The sequence below is a fragment of the Sphaerodactylus townsendi genome, linkage group LG14, assembly GCF_021028975.2.
Source record: "Sphaerodactylus townsendi isolate TG3544 linkage group LG14, MPM_Stown_v2.3, whole genome shotgun sequence".
Taxonomy (NCBI): domain Eukaryota; kingdom Metazoa; phylum Chordata; class Lepidosauria; order Squamata; family Sphaerodactylidae; genus Sphaerodactylus; species Sphaerodactylus townsendi.
This window is the reverse complement of record NC_059438.1, coordinates 34,056,181-34,076,236: the sequence shown is the minus strand read 5'-3', so window position 1 is coordinate 34,076,236 and position 20,056 is coordinate 34,056,181.

Below are 20,056 nucleotides of genomic sequence, written 5' to 3'. Positions count from 1 at the left end.
GTCCTCCGAACGAGGCCAGATCCAGGAGCCCTCCTCCGAGGTCTTAACTTGATCTATTAAAACGCTCAGTTCTATCTAAGTCCAGTAGATGAACACCAGCCAAACAGTTTGCGTGCCCAAGCACGATAATCTCTGCCTTGTTTGGATTAAGCTTTGGTTTGTTTGGCCTCAGACACTCGACCATGGCTTCAGTACATTGCACACTAGCTGATTCTGCCTCGCTCTTGGAAACCCTTTGTTTCCTTCCAACAAAAAAAGAACAAAACCCACAGAGGGCTGCTCCTTTTATCCCAAACATTTGTTTGAGTTGATCCACCAAAATATTGTGTTCAGTTGTATCAAATGTTGTTGATAGATCAAACAATAGCAGCACTGATGGGCGGCCCTTACCTAATTGTAGCCATAAATCAGTATGATACAGATACAGATAACTGTGCTGCCAGTAGGCAGGGGCATGGCCGGGTCTGACCCCGCAGGGCCAAGTGGTCGGCAAACACAAGCATGGTCAGGTAACAGTCCAATAGGTCAAGGCAGGCAGTAGGCAAGGTGTAGTCAAGTCACAGTCAAATAGGTCAAGGCATGTGGCAGGCAAGGCATAGTCAGGTAACACTCCAATAGATCAAGGCAGGCGGTAGGCAAGGCATAGTCAAGTCACAGTCCAATAGGTCAAGGCAGGTGGCAGGCAAGGCGTAGTCAAATCACAGTCCAATAAGTCAAGGCAGGTGGCAGGCAAGGTGTAGTCAAGTCACAGTCTAATAGGTCAAGGCAGGCGGTAGGCAAGGCATAGTCAGGTAGGTCAGGTAGGTCCAATAGGTCAAGGCGTGGGAAAACCAAGGAGCAGGCTGGGATCAATGAAGAACCAGGCACACAGCAAGTAACACACTTGTTGCACCCAGGCAGAAGCAAGCTCACAGCCAGGCTTATATAGGGAGCCTTGTTCAAGGGGCTGGGATTCTGCAAGGAGTTAATATTTATTTATTTATTTATTTATTTATTTATTTATAATTACATTTGTATACCGCCCCATCCCCTGAGGGCTCTGAGCAGTGAACAACAAAATAATATTCCAGAAACAATAATAACAATAAATAATCAGTATAAATATACATATTTAAAACATGAAACTACAGCATTCCACTTGGCGTCCAGGATTTAAAACTAACAATAAAAACCCCTCCCAGATGCAGAAACTTCTCAGATGCAGAAACTCATCAGATGCAGAAACTTCTAATCTCCCATATCTTGCTGCCAAACAAGCACTCCTTCTTTGCTTCTGCAGTAGCAGCCTTTGCTTCTGCCTCCTTTGCACAGCTGGCTCATCAATGGGTTCTAGGAGGATCTGCAGGCTCCTCCACCTGTATGTCATCAGGCAGGGAAGGACTGGGCATTAGCTCTGCTGCCTGGTCTTCCCCAGGAGCAGCCAAGTCTGGCTGCCCTGTGTCCTCAGGTTCTGCCTCAGAGTCCTCTGTGTCCAGGTAAGTACCCAGGGGCTGGCTCATGACAATAACCTTTAATGGCATAAGTTACAAAGATTAAAATAAAATACAAAAATTAAAAGGCAAAGTGCAAAGCGCATACACTTTCAATCCATTTTCACAATTGTTTTGAAAGTGGATTTGGCTATTCCGCACAGTAAAATCCAGCTGCAAAGTGCATTGAAAGTGGATTGAAAGTGTATTATTATGCATGTGCGGATGTGACCTAGGACAGCTTGCTTATGACAGTGCATAAAAACCTGGCCATTTGCTCTCAAGAGCATCCCTGGATTCGTTGTTTAACAGATAAACAGTCTTCTGCTGATTTGTCCAACACTCTAAGCCCATCAATAAGGTTGAGAGAGTGAAAGAGACTGAAAACAAGAAAAGGTCTGGGATCAACTGGAAAAAAATGGGGGGGGGGACAAATTCCAAATTAGTCTGTCATAGAAGAACTGACCCTGTGAACTAATAATTATTATACTGTGATATATACCAAATCTCGGATATCTCGACAAATATAGCAATATCACAATGAATCTTTAGTTAAGGTAACAACATTTAAATTGGTATTATTGTGTCTCAAAACTAGTCGTAGTGAAATCTAAACTTTTTACTTTTTCATTTAACATAACACAAAGCTATGTGAGACAGATGGTGAAGTCCACCGGATAGTATAAAGATAAATATTATAACTAATTACTCCTGACTTGAGGAATAACAAATAAGTATATCATGTACGACTGTCACGCCTATATGTGTGTAAAATTTTTAATTTTGTGTGAAATAAACTTGTTTTTAAATTTAAAAAAAAGATTGAGAGAAACTTTGTTCTGGCTCCGTTATGAAGGGTGCAATAATACACAACATGATGTACAGATTCTGCAGTTTTCAACGTTCAGATGCAAAAATGCTCACTGTGAGGTGTTTTGGACATAAATCAGTAGCCAGTGCCAGTAATGCTTTTCAGTCCCAGATCCTGGCCCGAAGCCAGAGTGGTGAGGTTCAATGGCAAATATGTTCCTTTGGGAAATGCCCTCGATCACTGTGCCACAACCTGTTCAATCGTCTTGTCTAAGAAGGGCAGACTGAACACAGCTCTGACGGTTGCCCACATTTATCTTGTGCAGAAATCACTTCAGTGGAAGAGATCAAATCACAGCTTCATTCAGCTTTGACAGTCACACCCCTTGTGAGAGGAGCATACTAATATCATCTTCCCCCAGAGGAGTTTCCACTTTGTCCTGGCAGGATTTCGATAACCAGGAAGGGCGCGGAGCCAGTTTGCAGGAAGAGGCCTTTGCCTACTCAAGAACTCTGTAGACATCAGTTCGGAAGACCTCTTTGAAACTGTCCACACCGCTCTGATAGCGTCACCGCTGGTACTCCTAGCCCAAGAGTTACCCTCAAACTGCCATCTAAATTAGACTTTTCCAGAAAACAATCATACAGATTTGCCACTGCTAATATTCAGATCCAGGGCAGTTTCGTCTCTCACTGTAGCAGCAGACCACCCACTGCTGGACTCCAGTTGCCCCAGGCTCCCACTGCTATTTGGTGGAGTCACAGGAACAAAAATAAAGGGAAACAGCGGTATTGTCACAATGCCATGATATAACGTCTGCTTGTGTACCCAGGAGTGACATCATAGCATGCAGGTGATGCTCTAGGAATTTCCAAAATTTCTGAGATTTCACCGTAGACATTTTTAAAATTCCTTGAGTGTCACTGCAGCACTGTGATATCACTTCCACAACCAGAGGTCACATCTCCCTTCCCCATCCTCAAAGGTGTAGAGCAGGGTCAAGAGCGATAGGCAGTGGTGGGACTCAGCAGGTCCGCACCACTTTGTTAAAATGATGTTTTGTAAATAACCAGTTGTTAAATTATTTGAATCCCACCGCTGGTGATAGGCCAATAGAGTACAGGGAGTCAAACAACCGTAAATAAGTTTAATGGATGAGGTTCAGCTGAAGCAACAGGCGTGAAAAAAGCCTTTTGGGGCCTTTCCCCACTTACCTTAAGTCCCGCACTACTCTCCTCAAGTAGCGCAGGGTCCCCAGGCACTCCCCAAGACAGGGGCGGTGACAGCGCAGCCGCCCCAACGCTGCCACTGTCGCGCCCCCTCAGCACGCTGCATCCCTGGTGCTGGAGAAAACGTTGCCTTTTGATGACCCCGCGCAGAGCAGCGCGTGGCATAAAGGGGATCATGGAGAGTGGGGAAACGCCCTATGTCTGCCACCACCCAGGCCTCCAGGTGGGTTCTTCAGTTTGCCCTCTTTGTCTCCTGAGTCTCTTAACCCCAACTCCCTGACAAATTAAGGGCCCAGCCCATATCAATGAGGGAAACAGAAGGAGCTTACCTCAAACCAGAATTCCATGCAAATTCAGAGGCCCTTGTGTAGGCACTGTCAAGGTTCTCCAAGTTCCATGGGGCCATTTGGAAACCAGATGGATTCGCTTGGTTATGAGGCCAGCTGATCTCTTCTGGTCCTTTGTCCTTAGAGGGAAATGAGCAATGCAGTCTCCCCCTCCAGCCAGTAATGATCTGACTATGAAACAGATTGTAACATCAACCTCCCTACCCAAAATGCATATCAAAAATATTAAATATTAAATATGCAATTTGTTGATTAAATGCATAATGAGGTCATACATGCTTGCCTGCACTGCCCCTTTTACCAGATGATTTGGTCCAAGTTCATGAATCCATTACTTGTCGGTAAGAAATGGCACTCTGAGGAGCGCAAGGTCGCTTTTCTTACGAGTGCTCAGGATACGAACATAGTAGACAGGCAACCCCATCCAAGCGGCCAGGTGGCCAACCGTAGCTGCACTGCCCCACTGCTCCCATAGAGGATTCCCAGCAGCATGGGGAGACTTACAAAGCAAAAAAGACTCCTCACCACCGAGAAGCCCCCATGGGTTTCAATAGATTTACGTCACCTTTGGTGGCTTAACAGCGCAATCCAGAACAGAGTTACTCCCGTCTAATCCCACTGAAATCAATTATCTTAGATTGGAGTAACTCTGTTCTGGATTGCACTGTAAATCTAAACTGCCAGCCACTGGCGTAAGGCGGCAAATGGCTGGGAGGAAGCTGACGGATGTTGACTCCTTCCCTGGCCACACCCCTGACCCCCGCCCACCACTGGTGGCAGCAGGGGCACTGGGATGCTGACACCAGATCTGGTGCTGCATCCCAGCTCCAGGGAGGGCCATGGCAATGCATGTCAGCACAATCACCCTTCCACTGGGGTAAATGCAGTGGTGGGATTCAAATAATTTAACCTGGTTGTTTACAAGCACCATTTTAACAACCGGTTCTGCCAAAGTGGTGTGAACCGGTTGAATCCCACCACTGGGTAAGCGCCCCTAGGAAGGCAAGTCTGCCAACACAACTGCATGCCACTCCCATGGGCAGATCTGACCCTCCCCCTTTGAATGGGACTCTCAGTTGCCAAGTTTCTGTAGCAAGAAATGGGAATTTGTGAATACTGTATATCAGTGATGGCGAACCTTTTCGAGACCGAGTGTCCAAACTGCAACCCAAAACCCACTTATTTATCGCAAAGTGCCAACATGGCAATTTAACCTGAATACTGAGGTTTTCGTTTAGGAAAAACGGGTGGCTCCGAGGTGTGCGTTACTCAGGAATAAGCTTGATGAAGCAACTGTGTAACGCTTTGAATGGGTGAATCACGACCCTAGGAAGGTTGACTCAGAAGCAAACCCCATTGCCAGCACCGAGCTTACTCCTAGGTAAAGGATCGTGCCCAGGCCAGCCTAGATGTGTGGAGGGGGGGTATAATTTTCTGCCCCCCCCACATGATGAACTCTGGGCGTGCATGCCCACAGAGAGGGCTCTGAGTGCCACCTCTGGCACCCATGCCATAGGTTCGCCACCACTGCTGTATATCATCTTAACTCCTAAATCTGAATTCTGGTTCATCTTATTTTATTAATACTGAATTTTACCGGAGCCTCCTTTGTATTCCAAGATAGGTTTTGACTTTGAATTTGACATAATGAAGTGAAATTATACAATTTAAAGGAGTAACCTTATAGAAAATATATTATAATTTTAAAATACATGGCAAACAGACTCTCTTTAATTTTTTTTTCATATAATCCCATTCCAGTAATGGAGAACAGGCAATCGGTTTTTCAAATATGTTTCCAGAGAATAATCTTCATTTTCGCACAATGATTTATGCATCTTACTCTTGTCCATAAGCATTAAAAACTAGGCTGTACATAAGCGCATGTCCATCTTGAGTAATAACAGTTTCTTTCCAGTATTATGCTAGTAGCAATCTCATCGCTGTGATCAAATTTATTACCAGGTATTTGTGTTTCTGACAGTTATTGCCACATATCCAAAAACAGCTAACAGTGTTTCACAAGGAACTTTATATTTCCAAATTTAACTTCGAATATAAAAAATAACTAGCCATTTGTTTTCATCATAGGACAAGTCCACCATCTGTGAACAGGAGAGACAGCATGGTTATTAATCTCCATCATGTATCTGAACTAGCAGCATTGGGGTGGGGGGGGGGGGAAGGTCTTTTAAAAAGTTTCTCGGGGGAGTAATACCATTGGTATTAAAATATAGTATCTTCCTGATACCCAAAACAAGGAGCCAACGATTCTGTTGTTATAAAAGTTAGTCTACATTCCCATTGAGATGTTACATAACAGATTTGATTCCTGCTTTATCTTGTACATCAATCTTCTCTCCTCCAAATCAATTAACAATAGAAGTATTTTAACCATTCACTCATTCTGATTTGGTCAAGGAGCTGAACATATCTCTGCAGCATTGATTGTGTGCAGTTCTTTATTTGTGTATACTGAAATAAAGATACAGCTTCCTCTCCCCTCTTTCAGTAAATCTAAGCAAACAATAACATTCAGTGATTTTTATGAAGTCCTTTTATCATAACTAACCCTTACTTAATCCACCATAGATGCAAGGTGGCACCACAGAGGGAGTTATGAATATGAGCTCCTGTCTCTTTGCAGTAATTATTGATTAGTTCTTACAATTTACCATCTATTTGTCAACTTGTTACAACTTCTGGAAGTTTTTACTGCTGGGTTTCTATTCCAGTTTCTGAGATCTGGTTTAGGTCACCACATTTTTAGAATATGGAGCGAAGGACAGAAACATGTAGCACACCTAATACCAACAAAGAACCACATTTTTTCAGCTACAGTAGTCTACAGTTACATACAGCAATTACTCCTAGTTCTCTTTTCAATCATCCCCAGCTACAAAATTGCTCTCAACCTTAACATTAGACAGTTTGATATGAAATTGACAAAGCTGATCCAATCAACCATGCTTGTTTGTATCTCTGTGGTTCTTCAGAGGGTAGGCTACATGTTACATCATTAGTTGAACATGACAAAGGGGAAAAAATGGAAGAGGAGGAGGTGGAGAAAATGGCTGAAGGGGAGGTTAGGCAATTACAGGTGTGGATCGTAGCCAGGTGTTTGCACAAAATAACCCCCCCCCCAAAAAAAACCCCAATTATTGGAGCTGGCACCATTACCTCAAGGAACAGAAACACATTCCACACCACACCCCCAATACACAAAGAACCACATTTTCAGCCAGACCTCTCTTTCCCTGTTTTTGTCTTCATTTCCTCAGTTGCTTTGTTATTTTTTGGTCTTGTCTTTTCCTTTTTTTATCCCCCCCCCCTTCCATCTTACTGGTTGTCCCTGTCATTGTATCAAATAGTTTTAAGGATGCCATTTGGAAATTTAAAGTTAATACGGTTTTTAATTTTAGCATATATTTTAAACTGTTTGAAAAATTGACGTAAGCCGGCCTGAGCCTTATAGTCAGGAAAGGGCAGGAGATAAATCTATTAAAAATGAATACAAAATAAATCAGTTCAAGTTAGTCACCTATCTTGCCTCCAAATATTCTGAAAACTTGGGCAAGTTGAGGGTTAAGTTTATTCCATATTTATGATAACGCAGGACAAATAATATTGGGGCTTGTTTTGGTCTCCTATTGTTTGAACTGACAAAGCAAAGCAGAGGAATGTTTTAATTTTTCTAATTGCCAAAACGACTTTTCAGCATAATTCCTAAACAAATACAAAATTGCAGCCAAGACTACCACATGATAATATTTTTTTCTACACTAGGGACTGCCAACATCCTTGAATTTGGGGCAAATTGCATTGCAGTATTTTGAACTCTTGGTTTCTTATAGTTTCAAATATATTGATTGCAAACAAACTGGACCTTATTCAACAATAGCCTTGGAATTATTAAAGGCAAAGCAGAAAACACAAAAATATACCTTGGCAGTATTTTCACTTTCATTATCGTGATTAAGTTCAACCAAGAAATCTTGTATTAAGCCAACTCTTAAAAGTCGTTCCCTCCACACAGAGTGGTCTCTCATCCCGAATTAGCCTCTGAGATCCAACAAGAGGCCTTGACATCCAGTTCAGGGCATTTTAGGACTTGGTAACTAATAATAACCTAATAAAGTTAAGCAAATAGTTTTGAGCAGAGCTCCATTAATTGTTTTTTAAACCATGCTGTCTTGCTGGAGGGGTCAGGTTGCGTCCCATAGAAACCAAGGTTTCTCACTGATGCACACTGTAATTCAAAAAGTACATTCAGAAGCAGAGGGAACCAGAGACCAAAACCCTTGGGGTGTACAGAGAAGGCTATAACATGGTGACATAATTCACTTGTAAGTTTTCTTACTGAAGATTTTCTCAGTGCCTCTCACCAGACGCACAGAACAGATTTATGCCCCTGTTGGCTGCAGGGATGCGGTTATAAACAAGAGAGGTAATAAAAACAATGGAAGCTAGAGAGATAATGGGATTAGTGTCAAAAGCTAAGATGCCCGAGATGAAAGAGTGTTGCCCAGGGATTGAAGGAAGTGGATGGGTATGGGAAAGCAAGGAGGACAATTTTCTACTTCTAGGTACTATGCGAAAACTTGACAAGAGCAACAGCACAAAGATCTGGCGTTACTGAGGAGCATTACCTTCTTTCATTACACTGCACCAGACAGCTACAAAATTTAGCGTGCAAAAATGAAGATGGCTACAGGTTGTTTGTCATTGTGAAAAACTTCTTTGATATATTTTGATATTGTAATTAGGAAACCAATTGGATAGTCATTTGCATGGGATCAATGTGAAACATAGTTTGAGAGTAACTGCTTCCCTCTCCCAATTGGGATATAATTCTCAGGATCTCCCCACCAAAATCTCAGGCAGGTAAGAGAAAGTATTGCTTGCTTAGCAGTGTGTTCCTAATGAGCGCTATGCCTTTCTCAGTCCATTGATCTCAATGGGCTTAGAAAGGAGACACTCTGCTAAGAACTGCATCTCTGCCTGCACAGAACAGACTAGGAAGTTGAACTGGCATGAGAAAGACCTTCACCTTTTCTCCCAGAATCCTCAGGTGCAGGGGGTTCCAATCAGTGGTGCTGTAACATATGTGAAGGGGAGAGAAACCCTGCAACTCCCAGGACTTACTTCATTCTGCGGCTTTCTTTCAGCAGTGCTTTACCAAACTTCCTGTACCGGAGCTTGGTAGGGTGAAGGAGAAGGTTCAGATAGCAAATCACAAGCTGGTACAGTGCCTGGCGGATGGGAGGGAGGCAACACTGCCTCCTCAAACAACTCACTTTGCTTCTGTTTTAAACAAGACATTTCCCTTCAAATCTATGCTCTTAAGTACTCATAAAGTTAAATCCAGAAATGGCTTCTACACCATTAGCTGAAGCAGGCAAGTTATGTACATCTTACAGCAATAACATAAGTCTAAAAGGCCACCAGTAGTTAATCAATCATATGTTAGTCTGCCAAAAGTGTACAAGTTGTAACAAAATACCTTTTTCCAGTATTTACAAATGTAATGTGTAAGCTTCCTTAGGTGTCCTTGAGTCTTCTGTTTTTGGGGGCCTTGCGCAACAAATAAATTCTGTTTTCTGTTTAAGGAGTCTCTTATTTGGGTATGGTTGTTTCAAGGTTCAGTCTTTAGGGTGACCCAGCATGCTGAAAAGAAATTCCAGGACTGCATAGTAAAGATGACCAAGAGATGTGTTGAAAATTAAATCAATCAGTTCCACCCCTGCACTTGAAAGCATTCCCAGCTCCAACCTTGGACTATCCACCCTGCAAAGGATTTATTAATATATCTGCCCCAAATGTTCTTGCCAATATTGTATTAAACCAATACTTCTTCCTCTGACTAATCTCTAACGACTATCTTATTTATATTGCCATTGTTTTCTAGTTATGATTGATTCAGCACTCTGTCTACCTCCAGGCACTTCCAGGTTAGCCCATCAGGCTAAGCACTCAGACCATTAGATTAACAATTCTACACTTAAGGTAGTGTCTCTCTTAATGTCTGTCTCTTGTCTTTCCCCAAAAAGGGAAGGCTCCCCTTTGTCCTGGGGGATTAAGGGCCACTCCGAGTAACCCTGAGGATCCCTTTTTTCCTATAAGAAGTCTCCTCTTCCAGTACCCAGTGTTCAGTATCTACAGCCACCTCTCTGTCTGTTGATATTATCCCCAATGTGTTGATCTTTATTCTACCAGAGCTAAGCATGGGTCACTCAGCTCTGTTCTTCAGATCTTTCCATTCTAAGATTAGGTGAATATAACCCTTACTCCTCAAATTCCCTTCCTCTATTCCAAACCTATCCTCTCAACACTGCTTATATCCTAGGACTGTATGTGTTTTCTGCTGCTCTGATTATTGTGTGCTTGTGTACTCCTATTATCCCTTAATAAATTTGTTAAACTTTATTTGCTCTCCTGTGGATTTCCTGAAAAAGCTAACCTTGGTATACACAGGAAGCAAAGATCTTGAGTTTGCCTGACCTTTTGCTAAGCCAAAGAGTTTGCTCTCACTAATTCCCCCACTCTAAAGGGGACAGGCTCCCACACTTCGGGCAACAAATGCACCAGAAGAGCTCTCAGCACCAGAGCAGAGGACAAATGAATGCCAGTTTCAATGACCTGGGGAACATGCCCTGGGTCAGTGATTGATTGATGGTGTACTTTAGAGCTTCATTGATGTGGTTCTTACATGCTTTCAACCACCAAGTAGGTCAAAGATCAAGAGCACAAGTGGCGCTCTTCACAGATCCTAAGATCATGCTGACATCCCTTGCAGTTAACAACTCAAAATGATCCATAAATGGACCAGAAAATGTATTGGGTGTTTTTTTTCATGCATCGCCTTTGTATTACAACCAGCACCCAGATCAGAACATATTTGAGAGATTTTGACCACAAAAAACTTTGCAAAGTCATCACAAGAAATGCAGATTCAAATGTCCAGGCCTCGGGAACAGTTGTGGTGAACATGAGTTAGCTGATGCGATGACAACAGTGAAGTACGATTTCTCTGGAGTCTTCACTGCTGCTTTATATGTCTTCCAAGAAGAAGAAGAAATTGGATTTATATCCCCCCTCTTTCTTTCCTATAAGGAGACTAAAAGGGGCTTACAAACTCCTTTCCCTTCCCCACTCACAACAAAAACCCTGTGAGGTGGGTGGGGCTGAGAGAGCTCAGAACTACTGTGACTAGCCCAAGATCACCCAGCTGGCATGCGTTGGAGTGTACAGGCTAATCTGAATTCTCCAGATAAGTCCCAACAGCTCAGAGTGGGGAATCAAACCCAGTTCCTCCAGATTAGAGTACACCTGCTCTTAACCACTACGCCACTGCTACTCCTTTATAAACCATTCTCTGTGACTCGCTTTTAGATTTTCATGACCATCAATCTAGCCATCTTTTAGGTTACCCATTTCAATAGTAAAACAAGGAGTGGGTTCTGCCTGGACTGGGGTAGATAAAGAGGACAAAGGGCAACCATGTCAACAGTTCAGTTTGTGTTTTTTGTATTTTTAGTGTGTTTTTTCAGTTTTTGGCCTGCAGGGGGCACAGTTTTTAGGCTATCAGCATCAGCATTTCAGGGTTTCTTTAGGAGACTATCCTGATGTTACCAGCCAGGTTTGGTGAAGTTTGGTTCAGGGGGTCCAAAGTTATGGACTCTCAAAGGTGTAGCCCCCATCTCCTATTAGCTCCCTTTGGAAACAATGGGAGATGGGAGCACCCCCTTTGAGAGTCCATAACTGTGGACCTCCTCAACCAAACCTCACCTAACTTGGTTGGTGTCATCAGGAGAGCCCCCAAAAACTCCCTGAAATTTTGGCGCTGCTAGCCTAAAAACTGCACAGGCCAAAAACCCTGCAGGCCAAAAACTGAAAAACACTAAAAAAAATACAAAAAACAAACCTGAACTGTTTGCTCCCCCCCCCCCAACCCGGCACATGCCAGGTGCAATGCGCCCCCCCCCCCCCCCCCGCACTCCTTGTAGCTCTGCCTCTGCCTCTAAAAATTCCATGCAAAAAAAATAAGTCTAAGTGCAGATACCCGCAACAACCTAAAGGCAGAGCATCACCCAGACCTTCTGGAGTGGATGAACAAGAATACTCAACAATCACAAAGCTAACATCCTTGGAGGCACAGTAGACTTTCCAAAGAAGGTGGAAAACTTTGGGGGATTATACCAACTGAGGACTTGGGCAGTTATATAAATTAATGAGTGGTATAATTAAACAATTGACATTGTATAATAATTTCTTAAGCCTTAAAACTCTGCTTGGAAATTAAGATGTATGCAAGCTTCATAGTTATTATTATGTTTGATTTTTAATTTTACCTTTATCTTTTACAAAGATAAATTTACCATTATCTTTTAATCAATGAATCTGTTGTGTGAACCTAGAACAGCGGTTCTCAACCTGTGGGTTGCAACTCCTTTGGGGGTCGAACGACCCTTTCACAGGGGTCGCCTAAGACTCTCTGCATCAGTGTTCTCCATAGGCAAAATGGATAAATGTTAGGGTTGGGGATCACCACAACATGAGGAACTGTATTAAAGGGTTGCCGCATTAGGAAGGTTGAGAACCACTGACCAAGAACCTCAGCTAACACTCCAGGCCCAGCCAGGAGGTTGGTAACCCTACAGAAGGAAGGTGGTCTCTTTCCGCTGTGACCTTTCAGGTTTATCTAAGAAGGACTCCTTGAGAATATCTGTCATACATCAACAACAGAATGGAGACATACTTGTGAGACAGTCTTAAATTTACTAATTCTAAATTTACTAATTTAATTCGTGAGGCAGTCTTAAATATACTAAGCCAGTGGTGACGAACCTATGGCAAGGGTGCCAGAGGTGGCACTCAGAGCCCTCTCTGTGGGCACACGCAAACAGAGTTGCCCCCACCCTCACACACACACACACACATCTAGGCAGGCCTGGGCCGCTTGGCTTAATTATTAGCATTAAATCTAAGACCTAGTTTTGGGGAAGCAGTGTAGGTAACCCTGTTAAGTGCTGTTAAACCCCACTGATTTTCCTGTGAAGAACTAAAGCAAGATCCTTTACCTGGGAGTAAGCTCAGTTGCTGGCAATGGGGCTTGCTTCTGAGTAAACCCTCCTAGGGTTATGATTCACCCGTTGGAAGAGTTGCACGGTTGCTTCAAAGCAAAGCCACTGACTACCACCAAGCTTACTCCTGAGTAACGAACGCCTCGGAGCCAACTGTTTTTTCTGAATGAAAACCTCAGTATTCAGGTTAAATTGCCATGTTGGCACTTTGTGATAAATAAGTGGGTTTTGGGTTGCAATTTGGGCACTTGGTCTCAAAAAGGTTCACCACCACTGTACTAAGCAATGGGGACAGGGCTGAGTTTTCATTTCAGCATGGTGTAGTGGTTAAGAGCCAGCATGGTATAGTGCACTCTAATCTGGAGAACTGGGTTTGATTCCCTGCTCTGCCACTTGAGTTGTGGAGGCTTATCCGGTGAACCAGATCAGCTTGTGCACTCCAACACATTCCAGCTGGGTGACCTTGGGCTAGTCACAGTTCTTCAGAGTTCTCCAGCCCCACCCACCTCACTGGGCGTTTGTTGTGGGGGAGGGAAAGGAGATTATAAACCCCTTTGAGACTCCTTACAGGAGAGAAAGAGGGGATATAAATCCAAACTCTTCTTCTTCTTCATTTCCCCTTCCCCAGCATTTGATATCTTCTGTTCGCCTGAAAATTTGGAAGGTGGATTCCAGGGCCAAGGAATGTAATTCCTAGCATTTCATCTCAGTGGGGGGCGTCACCCCACAAGTGCATTTTCCCCATAAAATTGAACGGTGGATTAATTTTGTATTACAAATAGTTTTTAATTCTAGCAGTAAAGAACCTAGCCCAGCTTTAAGAAATGTACAAAAGCCCAGAACCTACAGTTCGCTTGCTCTCATTCCGGGATGGGATGGGAATCTGAGCTTGCAACCCATCAGGAATTGCCCTGCAGTGAATGGAAGCAGAGCAAGAGCAAAGTTGATCTGAACAATTAATTGGTCCTTTCACACAAGGAAAACATCAGTTGACCTTACTCTCATCACGCTGTGAAACATGCATGCGTGAACCACCAGGGGGTTACGGCTGTTTAGTTTCTACACTCATCTGGTTTTGACGTGAGCTCGAATAAAGAAACAAATGCTGCCATAGCTGAGCTTACTTGCAGTCTCAACAAACACGGGTGCCCCCCTCCCCTGCCCAAGCAGAGCAGCATGGGCGAAATGTGAGAAGCCACTCCTGACAGCAAAGGGATATTTCAATCGCCCAGCGACTGACAACGTGATAGACAATCATCAACACTTCAGGTGGAGGCTGCCGAAGCGGTGTCCTCTGCTGCAATCAGCTCCTTACCTCAAGCTGGGTGCCTGGCAAAAGAGTTGCCATGGCAACACACCGTGTGGGTGAAGATACAGGACAATACGTGTGACGGGGGCACCTGTGAGCATGCAAAATGCCTGAGGCGAAAATGCAAACAGGGACGGGGAGGGGGGGGGACACACATTCTCCATTCACAAATAGAAATTAGGCCATCGCTCCCTGGTGTCGAAATACTGACTTCCCAACAGACTTCTCCAGCAGCCTGCTTCCTGGAGGCCGCTTGGACATGTTGTGCACTCCAGTTCTTCTGAGCATGGAGAAGTTCCAGGGGCAGCATTTCCCCTCAGCACAGAGAGCGATGGAGATCGAGGGTGTTTTTGTAGTATTTGCTTTATTGCCAGATGTAGGCGCAGAGGACTAATGGGCATATCCTCTTACAGGCCAGTGGATCTACTGCCCCAAGTCAGACCCCAGAGAGCAAGAGCGAGAGAGACGATGGGGAGAAGACCAGGCAGCAAAATGGGAGGGGAGTGGACGGGTGAAAGGGAGGAATGGCTCCTTTGCAGGAGGGGAAAAGATAGGGAGAGAAGAGGGAGATCCGAAGAAGGCTAGCGGGGGTGGCCAACCTGTGACACTCCACCATATAACATTGGCACAAACACACATATACGTTCTCTGTGAGCCTTATTGAGGCTTCTGAACTACACAAGTCTCCGCATCCGGGCATGGAGCCAGTGTAGCCAGGCAACTGGACTTCAAGAAAATATTTTATTTATTTTCCTGGCGGTAACACATGGACTACAATTCCCATCAGTCAATTGGCCATGCTGGCAGGGGCTGATAGGAATTGTAGTCCGTGAACATCTGGAGCACCATAGGTTGGCCACGCCTGGTAGAGAAACACATTCTCCTTCGCCTTCCCTGCAAAAGGCGGGGGGAGGTCGAATTTTCCCTGCATTCAGAAAATGCAGGAATTTTCTTTCAAGAAGTGTGGTGGCTTCGGAACAGTAGCATAATTGAAAACCTAACCCAGAGACTATTTCAGCTCAGTTGCGTAATTGAAAAATCTAACCCCAAGGGAAATTCTGTTTGAGGCGAGAAAATATTCCATGCCCAATTGGCCAGAGAGGGACTCGGGGCCACCTAAAATGTCCCTGCCAACTCTTGGCAGCTCTTTCTGCCCCACCACCACTGAACTCCTCCCCTGCCACTGTGCCTTTGGCCTCACAACCCCGCACCCCCTCCAACAAACCTGTTCCTCCTCTGAGTGGCACCAGCTGGTAACACAGGGGTTAAGACCAAGGAAGCGTCATTCTCTGTTTATTGTCAGGCAGCACCACTCGAAGGAAGAAAAAAATGTTGGAGGGTTTTTTGCGGGGGTGGTGGTGCAGCAGCAGCAAGAGGGCGGGGGAGTTCAGCAGCGGGCGGGTGAGGAAATTTGGCAGCAGGGACTGTGCGCTGTTTTGTGCTGCACGCCACTGGAGCTACAGCCCCTTGCCTTCCAGAATTATAGCCTATCTCCAGACTGTAGAAATCAGTCCCCCTGGATAAAATGGTAAGGAGGAGGAGGAGGAGGAATTCGGATGTATACCCCACCTTTCTCTCCTGTAAGGAGACTAAAGATGGCGTACAAGCTCCTTTCCCTTCCTCTCCCCACAACAGACACCTTGTGAGGTAGGTGGGGTTGAGAGTTCCGAAGAACTGTGACTAGCCCAATGTCACCCAGAAGGGATGTAGGAGTGCGGAAACACATCTGGTTCACCAGATAAGCCTCTGCCGCTCGGGTGGAGGAGTAGGGAATCAAGCCCGGTTCTCCAGATTAGAATCCACCTGCTCTTAACCACTACACCACGCTGGCTCCTTTGGAGGGTGGACTCTACAGCACTATACCCTGTTGAGTTCCCTCCCCAGACTCCTTTTCCAAATTTCCAGTAATTTCTCAACCCAGAGGTAGCAGTCCTACATACCCCCGCCCTCCCTTCAGCTGGACAGAGCCATTTTTTAACACTTAAGACTCAGTGAAGTAATATCCACAAATGACTAAGAAACATTCCCTTTCCTTTTTTCATCGACCCTGTTCTGCCTTGCCCCGGGCGTGCCACACACAGAAGCCGTTCACACTCACTGGGCTCCGAGCGGCATCATTCCCAGTCGGACTCCGCTTTTCATGTTTGCAGCTCTGGATTAACCATTAAGCAAAATAAGCATGTTCTCAGGGCCTCGAGTCAAGAGGGCCCCATAGAGTTTTTTGCTGCTTATCTCTGCTAAGTATTGAAGCATATTTGTTATGTCAGATTAATTCTGAGGATCTTATCAAATGCTTTGCAACTAACAAAATGCAGGAGAAAACTTTCTGTAGTATAAATAAAGTTATAAATAAGCAATAGTATATGTTATTTTGCATCTTTGATTCAAGTGAATTAAAATACTATATTATTATTATTATTTTATTATTATTATTATTATTATTATTATTATTATTATTATTATTAATTCGATTTGATAAACCGCACTACCCCCGAAGGGCTCATATATCTTCAAAGCAAGAAAGCAATGGAATAATGGTGATTTGTTTCATACAAATAATTATATTTATTCATTATATTACGGTTTATTGCTATTTTTATTCTGAATTACATATACAGCGTATTGGGATACTCTAAAGGTCTTACCATATATACTCGTGAATAAGTCGACCCGAATATAAGTTGAGGCACCTAATTTTACCACAAAAAACTGGGAAAACTTATTGACTCGAGTATAAGTCGAGGGTGGAAAATGCAGCAGCTACTGGTAAATTTCAAAAATGAAAATAGACACGGGCGGGCGCTATTTGGGGTCTCTGCCACTGACCCCCCCATCTCACCAATCCCAAGGTCTCTGCCACCGACCTCTCCATCCCACAGCTTGTCCAGCTCACCCAGGTCGACTGGCTGTCACCCGCCGAGAGCCAGGGCCCAGCCGCCGCCGAGAAGAGGGAAGAGGCAGAGAAAGTGGCTGAAAGGGGGGAGACAGAGAAGGCAGAGGAGAGTGAAGCAGAGAAGGAGGCTGAGAAAGCGGCTGAAAGGGGGAAGGCAGAGAAGAAGGCAGGAGAGAGCAAAGACGGGAGAGGGGGAACGCCACACAAGAATTAAGTGGGACCCTCACTCATGTATAAGTCGAGGTGGGCTTTTTCAGCACAAAAAAGTGTTGAAAAAATAGACTTCTACATGAGTATATACGGTAATCCAGCTGTTCATATTTGTGTGGGGGAATGTGTAGATATTCTGCAGTTGTTGTATGTCCAGCTGTGCCTCAGGCAGGCCAACAGAAGATATTAGAGAGGTTCCAGAGAACTAGAAACCCGGTATGCTATAGAGAGGAAAATTACACACTGAGATCTGGAAGACCCAGCTTCAAATCCCCACCATGCCATGGAAGCTCAGTGGGTGATCTTGGGCCCAACTCTCTCGCTCCAAGCCCAGCCCACCTTGCAGGGTTGATATGAAGATAAAATGGAGGAGGGGGAGAGAGAATGATGTTGTGAGCTCCCTTGGGACCCCACTATTCGAGAAGTGAAATACAGAAGGTGACAAGAAACTGACGAACAGACCCAGAAAAGATCTCTTTCTCCCTGGAATGTTCCGGAATAGCTATGTTTGTGGCAAGCAAAACAACAAAGTAAACCTGCCATGAACGATGTGATCCTATGGGTAAGTCAAAAATTGCCTGAAAGGCTGAACTGGCGCAAATTCTAATTATGTTACGTGATGGGACCCACAAGGGCTTGTGAGAGGCCCCTCATTTTCCCATAACCCTCTTTCCCATAACCCTCTTAACCATAGCCCCATCGTTGTTCTTCCTGTTCCCCCAAAGCCTCTCATCCTTTGCTGCTTCCTTGTCTCCTTCCTAACCCCCAATCAATCTACCTTTATCAAACCCACCAGCCAGAGGCTTATCTTGGGGGGAGCAAGGGGGTCTCAAGACTTAGGTGCCATGCACCTAGGTCACATTGGGGGGGCACATTTGGTCACCCCAGAGGTGGGATCCAGCAGGTTCTCACAGGTTCCCGAGAGTAGGTTACTAATTATTTGTGTGTGCCGAGAGGGAGTTACTAATTGGTGATTTTGCCACGTGATTTTTGCCTTAGTTACACCCCTCCTCTCAGCAGTAGCGCTCAGAACTTGAAGCAGTCTAGCAGGAGGTGCACCGGCGTGCGTGGCAGCCTGCGCCTGCCGGCATTCGTTTCCCGCCCGAGGACTGGCGCAGCGGCTGCATCCTTGCCACAGCCCCGCCCAGGAATGCCCCGCCCCCGGAATTCCTGGCCATGCCCCCATCATACCCCGCTCAGCCCCATTGGCGTTACGCCACAGTTTGAATCCCACCACCATGGGAACCTGTTACTAAAATTTTTGGATCCCACCACTGGGTCACCCCCTCCCCTCTGCAGGCCAGGAAGAGGAAGCAGGCCGGGGGCCGGTGAGTGAACACATTGGGGAACTGAGGCCTGTAGTGCAACAGCATAGAAAGCCGCCCCCGCTGCTTGCTGCTGCTCTCCTGCCCACACCTGCCACTCTCTCCTGCTTGCCTGGCCTTCCCTGTTGCTTGCTGCTGCTTCCTGCCCACCCTTGCCACTTGGGGGGGGGGTGCACAATTTCAGTGGCAAGTTGCAACCCAGGTGTCATTTCCTGCTGGTGCACCACTGCCCCCAACATTAGGTTCAGCTGAGTTCTGCAGTGGCCATCGCTAGGCAGGTTGTGTAGGCATGAGTTTTTCAACTAAGAGTTTTTCAACTAGATCGGTGGTTCTCAACCTGGGGGTCGGGACCCCTTTGGGGGTCGAACGACCCTTTCACAGGGGTCGCCTAAGACTCACTGCATCAGTGTTCTCCATCTGTAAAGTGGAATTAGGGTTGGGGGTCACCACAACATGAGGAACTGTATTAAAAGGTTGCGGCATTAGGAAGGTTGAGAACCACTGATCTAGATTATACCATAGCATTTGCCCTCTGCTTATCTGGCATCAGACTGGCATCAGTGGCATGCCCAACGTGGTGGCTCTTAGGATCTCACTGCCCCATTCAAGGACTGACCCAGCTGCATGCCCTGCTTTTTTCTATTTCCTGTCAGGACTAAAAATTCCGATTGCCTTTGTTCTCTGTGTCGTTTTTCTGCATGAAAACCTTCATCAGCTGGTCTACTTCTTCCCTAACATGGAATAAAATCACTGATTCCGCTGAGCAGCTGCTTCACTATAATATTTACAACTCATTTTATGTCTTTTACAAAGTACAGCTGGCAAAAGCATACACAATTTGATCTACACATATATTATAGAACAGGGTCCAAGTGCTGGGCCCATGTGATTATTTCCCAACAGGGGACAGAAGAAATGAAAAGCGTGGGGTTTGTGCTTCGGGAAGAGGCACGCGGAAGTGTACGCTCACTGAGAAACCCCAATCTGCTGCGATGTTCCTGAGCGGGCTGCTCTGGAATGAAAAGGACTGGCATAAAAGCACTCCCGCTCTTTACAGGGTTTGCATTTCTTTCAGTGGGGAGAATTTTGCTCTGCCGATAATATCTCTTCAGGAAACATGTTGATTACTGTGTGCGCTTCCTTTTCTCTCTCATTTCAGGTCCATTTTGAGAACATCTTGGGGTAGTTCTGGCTGTCGCTGCTGCACATCATACCCTTGTCTTTATAGGTCTGAACATCTGCTAATCCCACTTCCCTAGCATGGTGTAGTGGTTAAAAGCAGGTGGATTCTAATCTGGAGAACCAGGTTTGATTCCCCACTCCTCCCCTGAGTGGCAGAGGCTTATCTGGTGAACCAGAGGTGTTTCCACTACATTCCTG